At 40.1% G+C, this 13126-nt stretch overlaps 1 protein-coding gene and 1 pseudogene across 6 annotated transcripts in view; both read right to left on the minus strand.

Annotated features, from left to right (window-relative positions):
• The window catches only part of Adamtsl1 (ADAMTS like 1), a 1037009-nt gene that overhangs the window by 201620 nt on the left and 822263 nt on the right, over positions 1 to 13126 (minus strand). The gene's annotated exons all lie outside the window — the stretch shown is intronic.
• LOC147825898 (centromere protein Q pseudogene) overlaps positions 1 to 13126 on the minus strand; it is a 29861-nt pseudogene continuing 16735 nt past the window's right edge.

A 13126-nucleotide genomic window follows, 5' to 3' on the forward strand; every position in this document is an offset into this window, starting at 1 on the left:
AAAAAACTGGGATAAAACTTAATTTTTCTGTGCTCCTATCACTCTTTCCCAGGAAGCTGTGCTGTGAAGGCACATAAACCTGGCTTCTTATCCCTGACTTGGGCAGAAAGGGAAAGAGCTGAGAAAAGGGTTTCAGCTTTAAATCCTGCCAAATGCAAATGGTTCCTATCTAGTTCAGGCAAACAGAAACTCCAACAGCAAACTGACTCAACTTCTTACACCAGAGAGAATATGGCAACGATGTCTCCTGGCCGGAGCCTGGGCTGCCTGCACTGCAGAGGCGGCCTGGCTGGAGAGTCAGCTTCTGCTGAGCTCTCACAGCTGAGGCTCCACAAACGCACCTCCGTGGAGCCTGGACCAGCTGCCTTCGAGCAAGCCCAGAATTATCCCCAAGAAAGTCTCATCACAATTTTACCAGCGCTCTCTCCTCGTTTTTGACCTCTTTATCTTCTGGCATATAGAGAATGTGGGGGAAATAGTACCCTAAAAAGATTTAAATCTGCTCTCTTTAAATAATGACACCTGCAGGAGCCTTTTGGAAATATAAAACCAAGACAATCAAAATGATTTTAACTTTCTTATTACACATTCACACACATAGCTGCCTGGGTCCCAGAACAAGAACCATGACAAATACACAAGCACTGGATTTTACAACACAGGTGTAAGCATACGGGAATATGCGTGTTCAGCTATTTTGTCTATCAGGAAGACATGAAAGTGAGTGATTAGCCTGCCAGCTTTGACAATCATGTAATGAACAATGCCTCTTTAATAATGTATGACTAAAATTAGTTTTTCAATGAAAAAGATGGCAAGATCTCAAAAAGAACTGCATCCTAGTAAATTTTCCTAGGCAGTAAGGATTATTATTCTATCACTTAAAGTAGACCTCTTTGTAACCAGCACCAGAAAATGGAACCTTCAAAGTTAGATTTTTTCATTTAGAGACAAGTGAATTCTCCAAATTCCACAGGCCAAGGCCATAAACATTGCTCCACCTCTCCTTAGTTCAAACAAATGGACCAAAGTAGACTCTGGCACCAGGAGGTCTAGTCCTCTTCTTCCCGAGGGGGAAAGGTCTGGGCCCCAGGAGAAGCAAAACAAGCCTGACATGTCTATGATTTTTGTGTTCTGTACTCCCGTTGTTCCTCGATAGAGTGAACCCTGCCTGATACACTTGTATGTGGGAAAATGGTGATTTGAGGCAAATGGGCCACTCCATCTTCCTGGAGCTTTGAATAAATCCTCTTTCCTTTTACCAAAATAAATGGCCTCTTTTGATTTCCTCAGTGGTGAGCAATTGACCCTGAATGTAGGAACCTGAGGCAGGGTCAGCAGACTCTTTCAGTGAAGGGCCAAACAGAAACTATGTTTGATTTTTCAGGCCACGCAAAAGTTTGCAATTCCCTATTAAGCCACTCTTGGATGATGTAAGTAAGCAAATGCACAGGGCTGTGCTCTAATAAAACTCTAGTTATAAAAACAGGGTGGGTGGTTGGGATGGTGGTGCAAGATTCTGGATTTGGCTGGTGGGCTACAGTTTTTCAAATACATTTGGATTCACAGGTACTCCCCAAACTTACTTTAGGTCTTAGCATTATAGACAGCTAAGGTAGGTGGAAATATTAAAGGCAGTCAGACAGGGCTAGGCCCTTGAAGGAGTCAAACACATTACAACCATGGCTGTTGAAGGCCAGGTTTCAAGATGAAGACATAAAGATAGGATGCCTGCATAACCCCCCGGGATGTCTGCATACCTCCCCCAGAGATAAGCAATATGCTATGATTAGTGTTACCTAGTCCAACAAGTCTAAATAGATGTCAGTCACCTGGGGGGTGACCAGGACCTCCTGACTCATCTTTTCCAAGAAAGGCTCTTTCCATGCACACCTGCTATGTGACCTGCTTCTCCACTGCATCAGTATTACCTAAGTGGCTATACTTGCAATCCTATTGGTTGGTCATAGTTTTGTCCCATGTTGTACCCACCTTGTGATTTTACTCTATAAAACTTCTTCTGTAAAGTGGGGTCTGTGGAAACCCATTCAGGTCCCCTCCTCTCTCTCAGGACTTAAAATCTCTCCCTCTCCATAAATATATCCCACCCACTCTTAACCTTCTTTGCTCCTCAGAATTCATTCTTTGATTTTGGGGAACACAAACTTGGTGTGTTGGACATCTAGCAGGTTGGGAGTTACGTTTATTTCCCTCATATCACTGGGAGTCCCTATATCATTAGTGTCTTTCTCTTTCCACACGTACAAGCTTACGAAACAACAAGTTGCCAACTTGACTCATGTTCTGCCTTCCACAGTGAGTTCTGGGTAAACTAGCATACAAATGAGGCACACTGGGGCTCAACTCTCCTCTCCTGAAACATGCATGACTGCATGTGGTCTCCTTCCAGACCAGGATGACAACACCAAAAGGACGCAACATGGAAAGACATGCTACTGGAGCCCCAGGCGCCTGCTGTAACGATTGAAACATACTGACTTTTATTCTTTTTATCAGTACGTGTGTGCAGTCCATCATGCATTACATTTATCATGCAGAGGTGGTCCATGGACATAACACATTTTCATTCCTTTTTCGTCCCCTACTCCTCCCACCCCTCCCTGCTTCAACTCTTGGACCCCTTCCCATTTACAAAAGCTTATTTCTTCAGTTCCTTTTTCCTTCCCTTTTCCCTTCCTTCTACTTCTTGTCCCTCCATCTCTTGCTGTCCTTCCTACTGAGAAAACTCTGCCTACTTACTCTTATGTATCTTTTACTTTATCCTTTGTTGATATTTTGGGTTTCTTATATGAGAAACCATGAGATATTTAAACTTGTGTGTCTGATTGAGTTCACATAACGTTATGGTCTCCAGGTGGATCCATGTACCTGCAAATGTCTCAAGTTTATCCTTCTTTAGTACTCCATTGTGTATCAATACCACATTTTCATTATCAGTTAATCTGTTGATGGGCATATGGGTTATTTCCAAGATTTAGCTATTATAAATTATGCTGCTATAAATATGGGTATGCATGTATCACTGTAATATGACGATTTTAACTCTTTCAGGAAGATACATAGAAAGGAAATAGCTGGGTGAAGTGGAATTTCTATTTTCAGTCTCTTGAGGAATCTCCATACTGATCTCTATGGCATTTTAGTGTCACCGGCATTTGTTTTTATTTGATTTCTTGATGATAGCCATTCCTTTTGGAGTGAGACGGTACCTCAGTGTTGTTTTATTTTGTATTTCTTTAATGGCCAGTGATGCTTAATGCACTGGAGGAAAAAGAGCCTCTTTAATAAATGGTGCTGAGAAACTGGATATCCACATGCAGAAGACTGAGTCCAGACCCTCATATCTCAACATGCACTAAACTAAAATCAAACTGGATCAAAGATCTAAATGTTAAAACAGAAAAACAATCTGCTGGAAGATAAAACAGGTAAAACTCTTGAAGATATAGGCACAGGCAAGGACTCTCTGAACACAACCCCAGTGGCACAAGAAAGTACCAAGAATCAACAAATGGTATCATCTCAAATTATAAAACTTCTGCACATCAAGGGGGAATGGCCAACAGAGTGAAGAGACAACATACAGAATACAAAAACAAAAACAAAAACAAAAACACTTTGCCAGCTACTCCTCAGAGGACTAACATCTAGAATATATAAAAGACTAAAAAAATTAGACCCCTGAAATAAAAGACCCAATCAAAAAATGGGCAACCGAAATAACTAACTAACCAACTAACATTCTCAGAGGAAGAAGTGGAGAGGGCCAACAAATACATGAAACATTCTGATTTTAAAGCAGCACATCTAAATGGAAAAACCTGTGTGTGTGTGTGTGTGTGTGTGTGCCTTTGTGTGTGTGTGTGTGTGTGTGTGTGTGAGTGTGTGGGTGTTTTGGCTATCTGGATATTTAGAGTTAATTGCAAAAAACAATAAACATCTGCTTCATGTCTCTCCAACGAGAGTCTTATCAAATGTAAGCCACTCCCCTGGTGCACTGTCCACAGGCCCTCATCAAGTTCACAGCAATTAAAAGAAATTTGGCTTTTGAGCAGCACTGTCTCTTGGCAGTCATCTTAATCTCTCTAGTGCATATATAATGTGTTCCTCTTTTGTTAAAGGCAGGAGATTATATTTCAAAAGGAAAACATCCGATAGTGCAAATGGCTAAATGAATAATAACTGTTTTATATATGAAGTTTTTCTCCATGGCTCTAGATTTCCCAACTCTGTCTTTTCTCTCTGGATTTTTCTGGCCACAAGTGGGAGGAAGCCAGGTCAGGGAAAGGGCAGTGAGTTAAAAGGCTCATATGCAATGTTTAGATGTCTCATCTTGAACAGCACTTTCTGAGCCCAAACCTTTCAAGTGGGTCCTATAAAACAGAGTGCAATCATTTTCGTTCCCAAATTCAGTATATGAATCACAATTTAAAAGTACGTTTTGTTAGCAGCAGAATTGTCAGATGAGTAAGAATGGCTGTCAAGTGGGTTCTTTAAAAGACTGGTGTAAACTTCAGAAGTGATGATATGATTTCTATATTTAGTTTTCCTGTCTCTAGGAAAGAGCCACACTCAGCAAGTAGATGGGCTATGGTTCAGTCTGGTATTTCGCATGCAAATTTAACTCCACATTTCATTAACAAAAACTTCATGCTTAGAGTATTATTACAGCCCATTTTAAGAAATAGAAAACAGTGACAAATTCACTTATAAAATCCTTAAATGGTTTATTTTATTAGTGGCTATTATGGAGTCAGAAGTATGCACTGAAATAATAAAAACAACCACTTCATTACTATAATGCTAAACAGAAACAATGTTCTATTAGTAAATTAGTCTCATGTTATTATAGATAATAGAGTTAAACCCAAGTTTTATGAATACATGATCTGTAATTAACACATTATCTTTCCCTTTTTTGCTTACTATTTTCCTCTCCCTCCCCTATAAATATGTTTGTTTAAAAATATCATTGGGATTACTTAAAATATGAATGGCTTTACAGGTGTATTATTTTGATGATGTAACTGTTCGCATACTCTAGTTTCAAAATACAAATTGAAACTTATACGAAATTGCATTAGAGCTATTGTGGAAGCTTTCAGTCATCACACTTTTGAGCTATGAGTCTAAAGTGGACTTCTCTTTATTTTGTTTTGGTGTATGTTCTTGTGTGAAAGTGATGGTATGACTTTACAGTGAAGCGAGAGGAGGAGGGAATACATTGAATAGTGTAGAGGAAAATTATGAAAGACATTAAGATGGATGAAAAAGACTGCTGGATATCCTGTTACATGCATCCTCTGTGGTCATCTTAGTCCTTCCTCGATGCTGAGCTATTTTACCACTGGATAGGTTGCACAAAACTGACAGTGTAAATGATTCTTGCCTATAGAGACGCAGATTAATTTTGTCTAGCAGGATGTAATTGATCATCACCTTATAGACAGACTAAGTTTACATCCATTTGTCAATTCATTTCACCGTTCTCATTTACCCCTGCATACAATTCTCTTAAGTAACATTTGAGTTGGTTGCAATGGCTCACAGCCTCTCTAAGTAATGAGGTACAGTAATTTCCCTTGTTTGAGCATTCACTTTGTGGTTTCAGTTAGCCACACTCAACTGTGGTCTAAAAATATATTAAATGGAAAATTCCAGAAATAAATAACTCGTAACTTTTATTAGAGTATATTAGTATAATCATTCTACTTTATTATTAGTTATTGTAGTTAACCTCTTGCCATGCCCAATTTATAAATTAAAATTTATTATAAGTATGCATGTATAGGAAAAATATAGTATATATAGGATTCAGTACTATTTATGTTTGAGGCATCTACTGGGAATGTGTCCCTGTAGATAAGAGGGGACTAATGTAAATAAGACTTTTGACAGATGTTAATTTTATATTTGCATGAGAAACATTTTTAAAATGGTTTCCACTTTTTAAAAGTTATTATTACTAGTGGCCACAGAATAATCTAGTAAATAGTACATTAAAAATATAAAATATTATATAATTAATTCTACCCTTAACCAAAAAATCTTTTACATAATTTTTTGAGGGCAAAAATTTACAGCTTTTATTGATAATAATATGTTATTCCACATCACTTGTATTAGTCAGGTTTCCTATTGCTAGGACACAATATCTGACACTCACATTTTAAAGAACAAAAGGTTTAATTTGGGTCATGATCTTAAGTCCACAGTTGGCTGGCTCCAAAGCAGAAATATTATGGCAAATGGGTGTGGCGGAACAAAGATGCAGAGAAAAAGTAAGGGAATAGCACTAAAGAGAAAGGAGTGAGGGTGCAGACATAATATCTAAGGTCACACCTCCAGGCTCCACTGAGATGTTCCCCGAAGTGTGCTCCACCAATCCTGTGGGTGACTCCCAAGCCAATCAAAAAAACACAATTGAGCCTAAGTATCACATACCACTCCTTGTCAACTGACACCCAAACACATTTTAAACCATACTTAATCTCTAAACAAATACAAGGTCATAATTGTGCCAAATATTATACAACTATCATACCTACAAAACATAATAATTCTTTGCCAGAGTCTCAAAAGTTATAGCACTTTAAAAAAATGTCAAGTTCAAGTCTCTTCTGAGGCTTAAGGCAAACTCTTAGCTGTGAAGCTCTGAAAAATTGAAATCAAATTACATAATCCCAAGGTACAATGGCACAGGGTGAACATTCCCATTCCAAAAGGGAGAAAAGGAGAGATAGAAAATACCTGGCCCAGAGCAAGACTGAAACCCAGCCAGACAAACATGAGTCCTGTAGCTCCATATCTGGTGTCCTGGACACATGGGGTGAAGTGTGAGTTCTAAAGGACGTGGGTAGCACCATCTCTGTGGCCTTGCCTACTGCAGCACGCAGCCTCTGTCTTGGGCTGGCTCCACTCATGGCCTGCAGCTCTCAAAGCAGACACCCCATGTTTCTGGCCTCTCTGACTTTCTGAGGTCTCCACTGCACCTTTGGCTTCATTCCCGCAGCTTTTTGCACTGCCCTCTCAGGGGCTCCTCACCTGGCCTCTCAGGCTTTCCTTTGAATCTGGTAGGAAGCTTCCCTGTTTCCACAACTCTTGCATTCTGCATGCTAGCAAAACCCGCATCGTGTGGATGATGCCAAGAACTAGTGTGAGCAGAAGCAGTAGCCAGGGCCCCTTGGACCATGGCTTGTTCAGACCCTGAGTGCTTGGATAGTTGAGCACAGTGAAATGATTCCTGAGAACCCAATTCCCTAGGAAGCCCTTGTGAAGCAGAGTTCTCAAAGACTGGCTTCTCCATAGAAAGGTTGGCCCTTTTGAACCCTTGATCCTGCAGTGGTTGGGATCTTGCTGATTCCTGCCATGCTCTCATGGAGTCTTTCTCCATTGTGCCCATACAGAGGTAATTGGTTTCTTTTTCACGATACTGATACCTTTAGCAACCACAATTCGTTTGGCTTCAACTTTACATGTGGTTCCTTTGGGGGCAAAATTTAAGTTTTTAATGATTTTTTGTTCTGTTCTTTTTCTTCATTGTCACTACGTATCTGGCTAAAATCGGCCAGCAGTACTCATGTCACAGTCTGAGTGTTAGGCTGTCTAGAAAGTTTTTCTGTCAGATTAATTAGTGGCCCATCCTAAATCTCAGTCTCTTGCCAAGTCTCTGCAAATGTAGACAAGTTTTTTCCCAGAGTGTAGCATACATGCCTTCTAGTCCAAGCACCAACAGATAGAAATCTCTAGAACCTGGCCTTTATTATCCATATGTGCCTATCAGCATCCTGGTCTCAGCTCCAGAATCACCCATAAATCCCTATTTAAGGTATTTTAGGGCTTCTCTACTCTGTGTCTCCAAACCTTTTCAAACTCCTCCTTCAAAGCAGCTCCCAAGGCCTCTAAACCACATGATCTGGTACAGTAATGCAATGACTGTAGTACTCTAGGACACATCTTCTGCAGTCAGCTTTCCTTTCACTGGAACACAACACCAGACACCCACAGTTTAAAGGAGGAGACATTCAATTTGGCTCACGGTTTAAGATGATTCAGTCCGCAGTTAGCGGGCTGCAAGGGCAAAACATCATGGCAGGAGGTATTGTTCCTATACAAAGTACTTGGTTTCTTTTTAGATCCTGGAAGCTGGGAAAAACATCAGGGGACAGTGCCAGAGAAGAAGGGGTGAGATAGTAGAACCCAAGCTCACACCTCTATGACACACCTAAGCACACCCAGGACTGTGCTCCTCCAATGTGCTGGGTGACTTCCAGGCCAATTGAGTTGACACAATCCTCATCTTATTTTTAATCCAGTCTTCTTTTGTCTTTTTCTTTAAAAGTTTCATAAATTGGCTCTTCTGATTCTGGGCAATCCTTAAAACATCATAGAGTATAATCTTTAGGACAGTGTGGTGTCTTAAACCTAGACTGAGCATTTGGATGTAAAAAAGCATTTGGATACATGAGAACATAATTGTTGCTGGGTGAAAAAAGTAACTTGGAATAGGGAAAGGGAAAGACCTTCTTCTACTTCTTCTTTCATCTACTTCCCACTTTCACATGAGATCAGAGCTCTCACATTAAAAACTATTTAATGTCTCACAATGAAATGAAAAGTGAAAGTTTAAAAAAAGACTTTAAAAATATGTAAACAAAAACCTTTGAGAAATGTTACAAAGGATTGCAACTCTTCAACTGAATCACTTTTGGAATTTTCAAGTTACTTGTAAAATCTATAATTTTATGGTGACTTTGCAAATGATTATTCAAAAGTATTGCTGGATCATTAATGTTTTGGGACAATAGCTACCCTAAATATATCACTCTATATTCCCTTTGAACTGCACCTAAGTCATTCCAAATAAATGGGAATCTAATGCATTATAAAAGATTTTCAGTTAAGAATATATGATCGGAATGTGCGATTATGAAAATATTTTTCAACCTCTACTAGTTTACAGCTCTCTGTAACTCATATTGAGATCTCCAAGCAAAAACTCTTTTCATTTCTGTCCAGGACACTACCCCATAAAACCTCTGACAGCACCACTGCTTTGCAGAGACTCGCACCTCGCACCCTGGAGCACCTGCCTGGCTGGGATGGTCTCCAGCAATGTAAGGTGCCCCAGGAGCACAACCAAGAACAGAAGAATCCTAGGAATTAAAATGCAAATGACAACTTTGATAGAGTCACTAATAAGACTATTTGAAAAGAAAATGTCAGTGACTGCCTTTGTCTAAGGCTGATAACCAGTAATAGTTTGAGGGAAGGACCCGATTCCCAAACACATAAGATAGTGTTGAAAGAGATATATTTAGTGGCATTTTCCGAGAAGCAGACTTAGTTTTCTCATAATAATGATGAAATTCATTTTGGGTTCTTTGGGAAGCAGCTGGCCCCTCTGCAAGAATGCCTCAATGATTTTCTTGCAGAAAAGCTGACTGCATCCAAGAGCACATTTTCCTTTCAAAGAGACTTTATACTTGAAGGAAATGCTGTCTGGGATGGGCTGTGATTGCCAACACATCCAGAGATCACTGGACCCTTTTGGAGCCGAACTCCTGTCTCCCAGTGCTCTGCTAAAGCCATCTGGCAGCCCTGGTCTGGTTTCCTGGCCTCTGACCTAGTTCAGACAAGATGCATGCCTTGCTAAAGGAGAGACATGCTGACTATCACGACACTGCTTCTCTTTCAGTGAGGAGAATAGCCAGCAGGAAAACAGTTAATAATCAATTTCTAAGAACAGTGGCCTCATCTGCTAATCTTGGTAAATCCAATCCCCATCTATCTTGTTTCCAGTGGCATACAACACAATTGACAGTAGATTTCTTCTTAAAGTTCTCCTCTTGAATGACACGACACCCAACTCAGGCGGTTCCCTTCCCTGGTTGCTGCCGCCTTAGTCTCCTTCCCTAGGTCCTTCTCCTGCCCTCATACTCTAAATGCTCCTGGGCCCAAGGCTCAATTGAAACAATTCCTAGTTTCAAGTGCCATCGATGTACAGGGAATTAATCTTATAATTTATTAATTATTAATATAATTTTTGGAAAGACTAATTTATTCACCAAAAATATGTATAGTGATTCTTATGTGCCAGGCACTATTCTTAGTGCTTTAAATTAAAGTTGTTAAATCCTAACAAGAACCTGATGAGATAAGAACTATTATTATCCTCCTTTAATATATCGATGAGGAAGCCGAGGCACAAGTCACACAGTAAGGTTTCATGCTCGTTACTACACATTTTTACTTTTATGTTTGAAAGGCATCTCTAACTTAAAATATCCAAAATGAAACTCATGATTTCTCCTCTCTGCTACCTACTCATCTTCCAGGCCTCTCCAAATGTTTCTACTGGCCATCCAACTGCTCAAGCAAAAAGCAAAACAAAACAAGAGTTGTCCTTCATCCTCAACTTCTCCCACTTTCAACTGATTGCCAAATTCTATCGATTCTCCATTGAAAATATATCTTAACCCCATTTACTTTTCTCCATCTCTACTGCCACCACCTATCACTGACATAATCATGAAAATAATGGCTAACTTTGACGTTTTCTATTTTATGTATCTTACACAGTCATTCAGTGTAACTCGCTGGGGAAGGGGTACTGTTGGATACATTGTGGAATGGGCAAGGACACTGGTTGTCTTTTTCACTGTAATGGTGGCATTGTCTTGCTCTCTTCTAGGGGGGCCCAATTCTGTGGATATAGGCTGTTTTCCAGCTCCTTAGAGACCAATGTCTCCTTGCAGAGGGCTGGTGATAATAGAGATGTTTCTTGTCCATAATGGTGGAATTTTTTTTGTGCTCATGTCAATGCAAATGATTTTGTCTGTTGGAAAACATAAACTTTTCTAAATCTAATTCTCATTTGAGTTAGTTTTTAACATCATACCTAGTTTCCTGAATAATTTATGAAATAAATACAATTTTGACTGTGTTTACATTTTGCATTTTCATGACAATCATAGTCTTAGCTTTTTGAAAATTATATTTTAATAGTTCTATCTTCATCTCAATTTTGAGACAATAAGACTGGGACAGAGACTTCCAAGGTCGTATTCCTGAGTAAATGGCCGTCAGGATGCAAAGCCCCGTCCCTTGGTCCATGCTTCTCACCCCTCCCCAGGCTGCCTTTGGGGTGCTAGGTAAACCCCAACCACCATGGCTGGCAGTTTCTTCTGCATAGCTGCAGTACTACTGGTTATCTTCTGCTTCTGCGACTCTTTACACTACACTCCTTACACTATAGGCAGAGGTGTTTTAAAACGTAAAGCCTTTGTTTCCCACTATACTCAGAAAAAAAGACAATACCTTCCCTGGGTCACTTCACCTCCAGGTCCACCTTCACCTCCCTCCACCCAGCCCTACACTCCAGCTCTGCCTTTCTTTGTGCACTTCCTTCAGTGTGTGCAGCTCTCTCCTGACTTAGGATCTAGGATGTGTGGGTCACACCCGGATGACCTCCTTCCTGGGTCTCAGTTTAAGAGCAACCTCATCACTCTCAGGCCTCAGGTCTCATGTTCCCTCTCACAGAGAAAGCCCGGGTCCCCAGATCGACTGTGGCCCTTGTTAGTCTCTGAGGGAACCTTTTCTGAGGGCATTAACAGGCTTTGATACTCACAGTGTGAGTCTTCAGGAAATGACCATGTCTTTCACTGGATCAAATCTCTGTGAAGGGAGAACTTGATACACTAGGTACTTAAAATTTTTTCAAGTGATGATAAACAGGAAATTAGGATTTACTGTTATGAGTGACTTGGTATAGTGCTCAATCTTGGGCTCAAAGACAAGAACTATGACAGAGGCAATAGCCTAAAAACCTCTAAAAATGAAATTACACTTCTTTTGTGTAGATATTGGCATGAAGAAACAAAAGCCCTCTCCCTTTGTAGGAGTTCTTTATGGTCTTTGAAAGTTACTGTACCCAAATTTGGTAGCCAAATTTGGTAGCCGCAGTGGGCTTATTCATGTATATTTTTTTATAGCTATACTTAGGCAGTATGTGCTGGCCTGCTATCTGGATGAGTTGTTGAGTAGTTATGTAGCTTAAAGCAGGGTCTAAATTCTGTGCCTATCATACATCAGTCAATAAAATGCTATTTTTTAGAACAAAAGGACTTTGAGATAGATATTAGCCTCAGTAACTTACACGTGCTCTCTGGGCAAGCATTGCGTTATCTCACCCCAAATACTCAACAGAAAAGGCACCCTGGAGTATTCTGGAAGTGTTCCTAGGTTAGAGGTACTCAAGAAGAGCTGTTTGTTATCTGCTTAATCTACTCTTTGAAACTCTGTATATACAAAGTTTAGGGGATAAATGGGAGATAGGCTAGTAACCAAATGTAGCAGACACAAATGGAGCCAAATTCTGCTCTTCACACATGAAAAATGAGGGCATGCCACTTGCTTCAGACCACCTTTCCTTCCCAGTGGTTTTCTGACTCATGTTAACGGGACATGACTTGAAAGTCTGCTTTTCCTTGAGGGTTGCCTGACTATTTAAAAAGCCATTCCCCAAAGGGACTCAGATGCCATTATAGCTGACAACACTATCAGTGCATTTGTAGTTCTCAGTTTAATGCGAGAATGGAGTTTTAAATCCATATTTTTCTCCCTGACCTTGATAAAAATCGAAAGTGTTGTAAACTGAGAATACTTTCATGAACCATTTCTTCTTTATATAAAGTGAAATTACTTTATCTTGAAATTTTGTATAGGTTTCTTTCCCTTATTCAACAAGCTTGGCAAAGCTTTCCAATGAAAAGTTCAGCTCATTAAAAATGACCCTAATGGACTTGACATATATTGGTGGTGACAGGGTCCATACTTTGTTTTGGCATGCAAGGATCCCATTAATCTCTCTGTCGCTCTCTAGGGCTCAGCTGAGCAACAGCTTGGATTTAGCTCTCTGAAAGTAGCTGCAGTCTGAGCGCTTGTGGTGATGGTGGAGGTGCTCATGCATTTAGAACTTCTTGGGTTGTAACAAAAGCTTTTGTACTGACTGCATCAAAATTTCTCTGTCCTCTTCAGTTTGTTATTGATTTTGCTGTCTCTGTGCATGCTGGGAGCAACCTGTGAGGATCGAGTATATTTAACT

The sequence above is a fragment of the Heterocephalus glaber genome, unplaced genomic scaffold, assembly GCF_053883595.1.
Source record: "Heterocephalus glaber isolate CG9 unplaced genomic scaffold, H.glaber_assembly_v1.0 deba00001481, whole genome shotgun sequence".
Lineage (NCBI taxonomy): Eukaryota > Metazoa > Chordata > Mammalia > Rodentia > Bathyergidae > Heterocephalus > Heterocephalus glaber.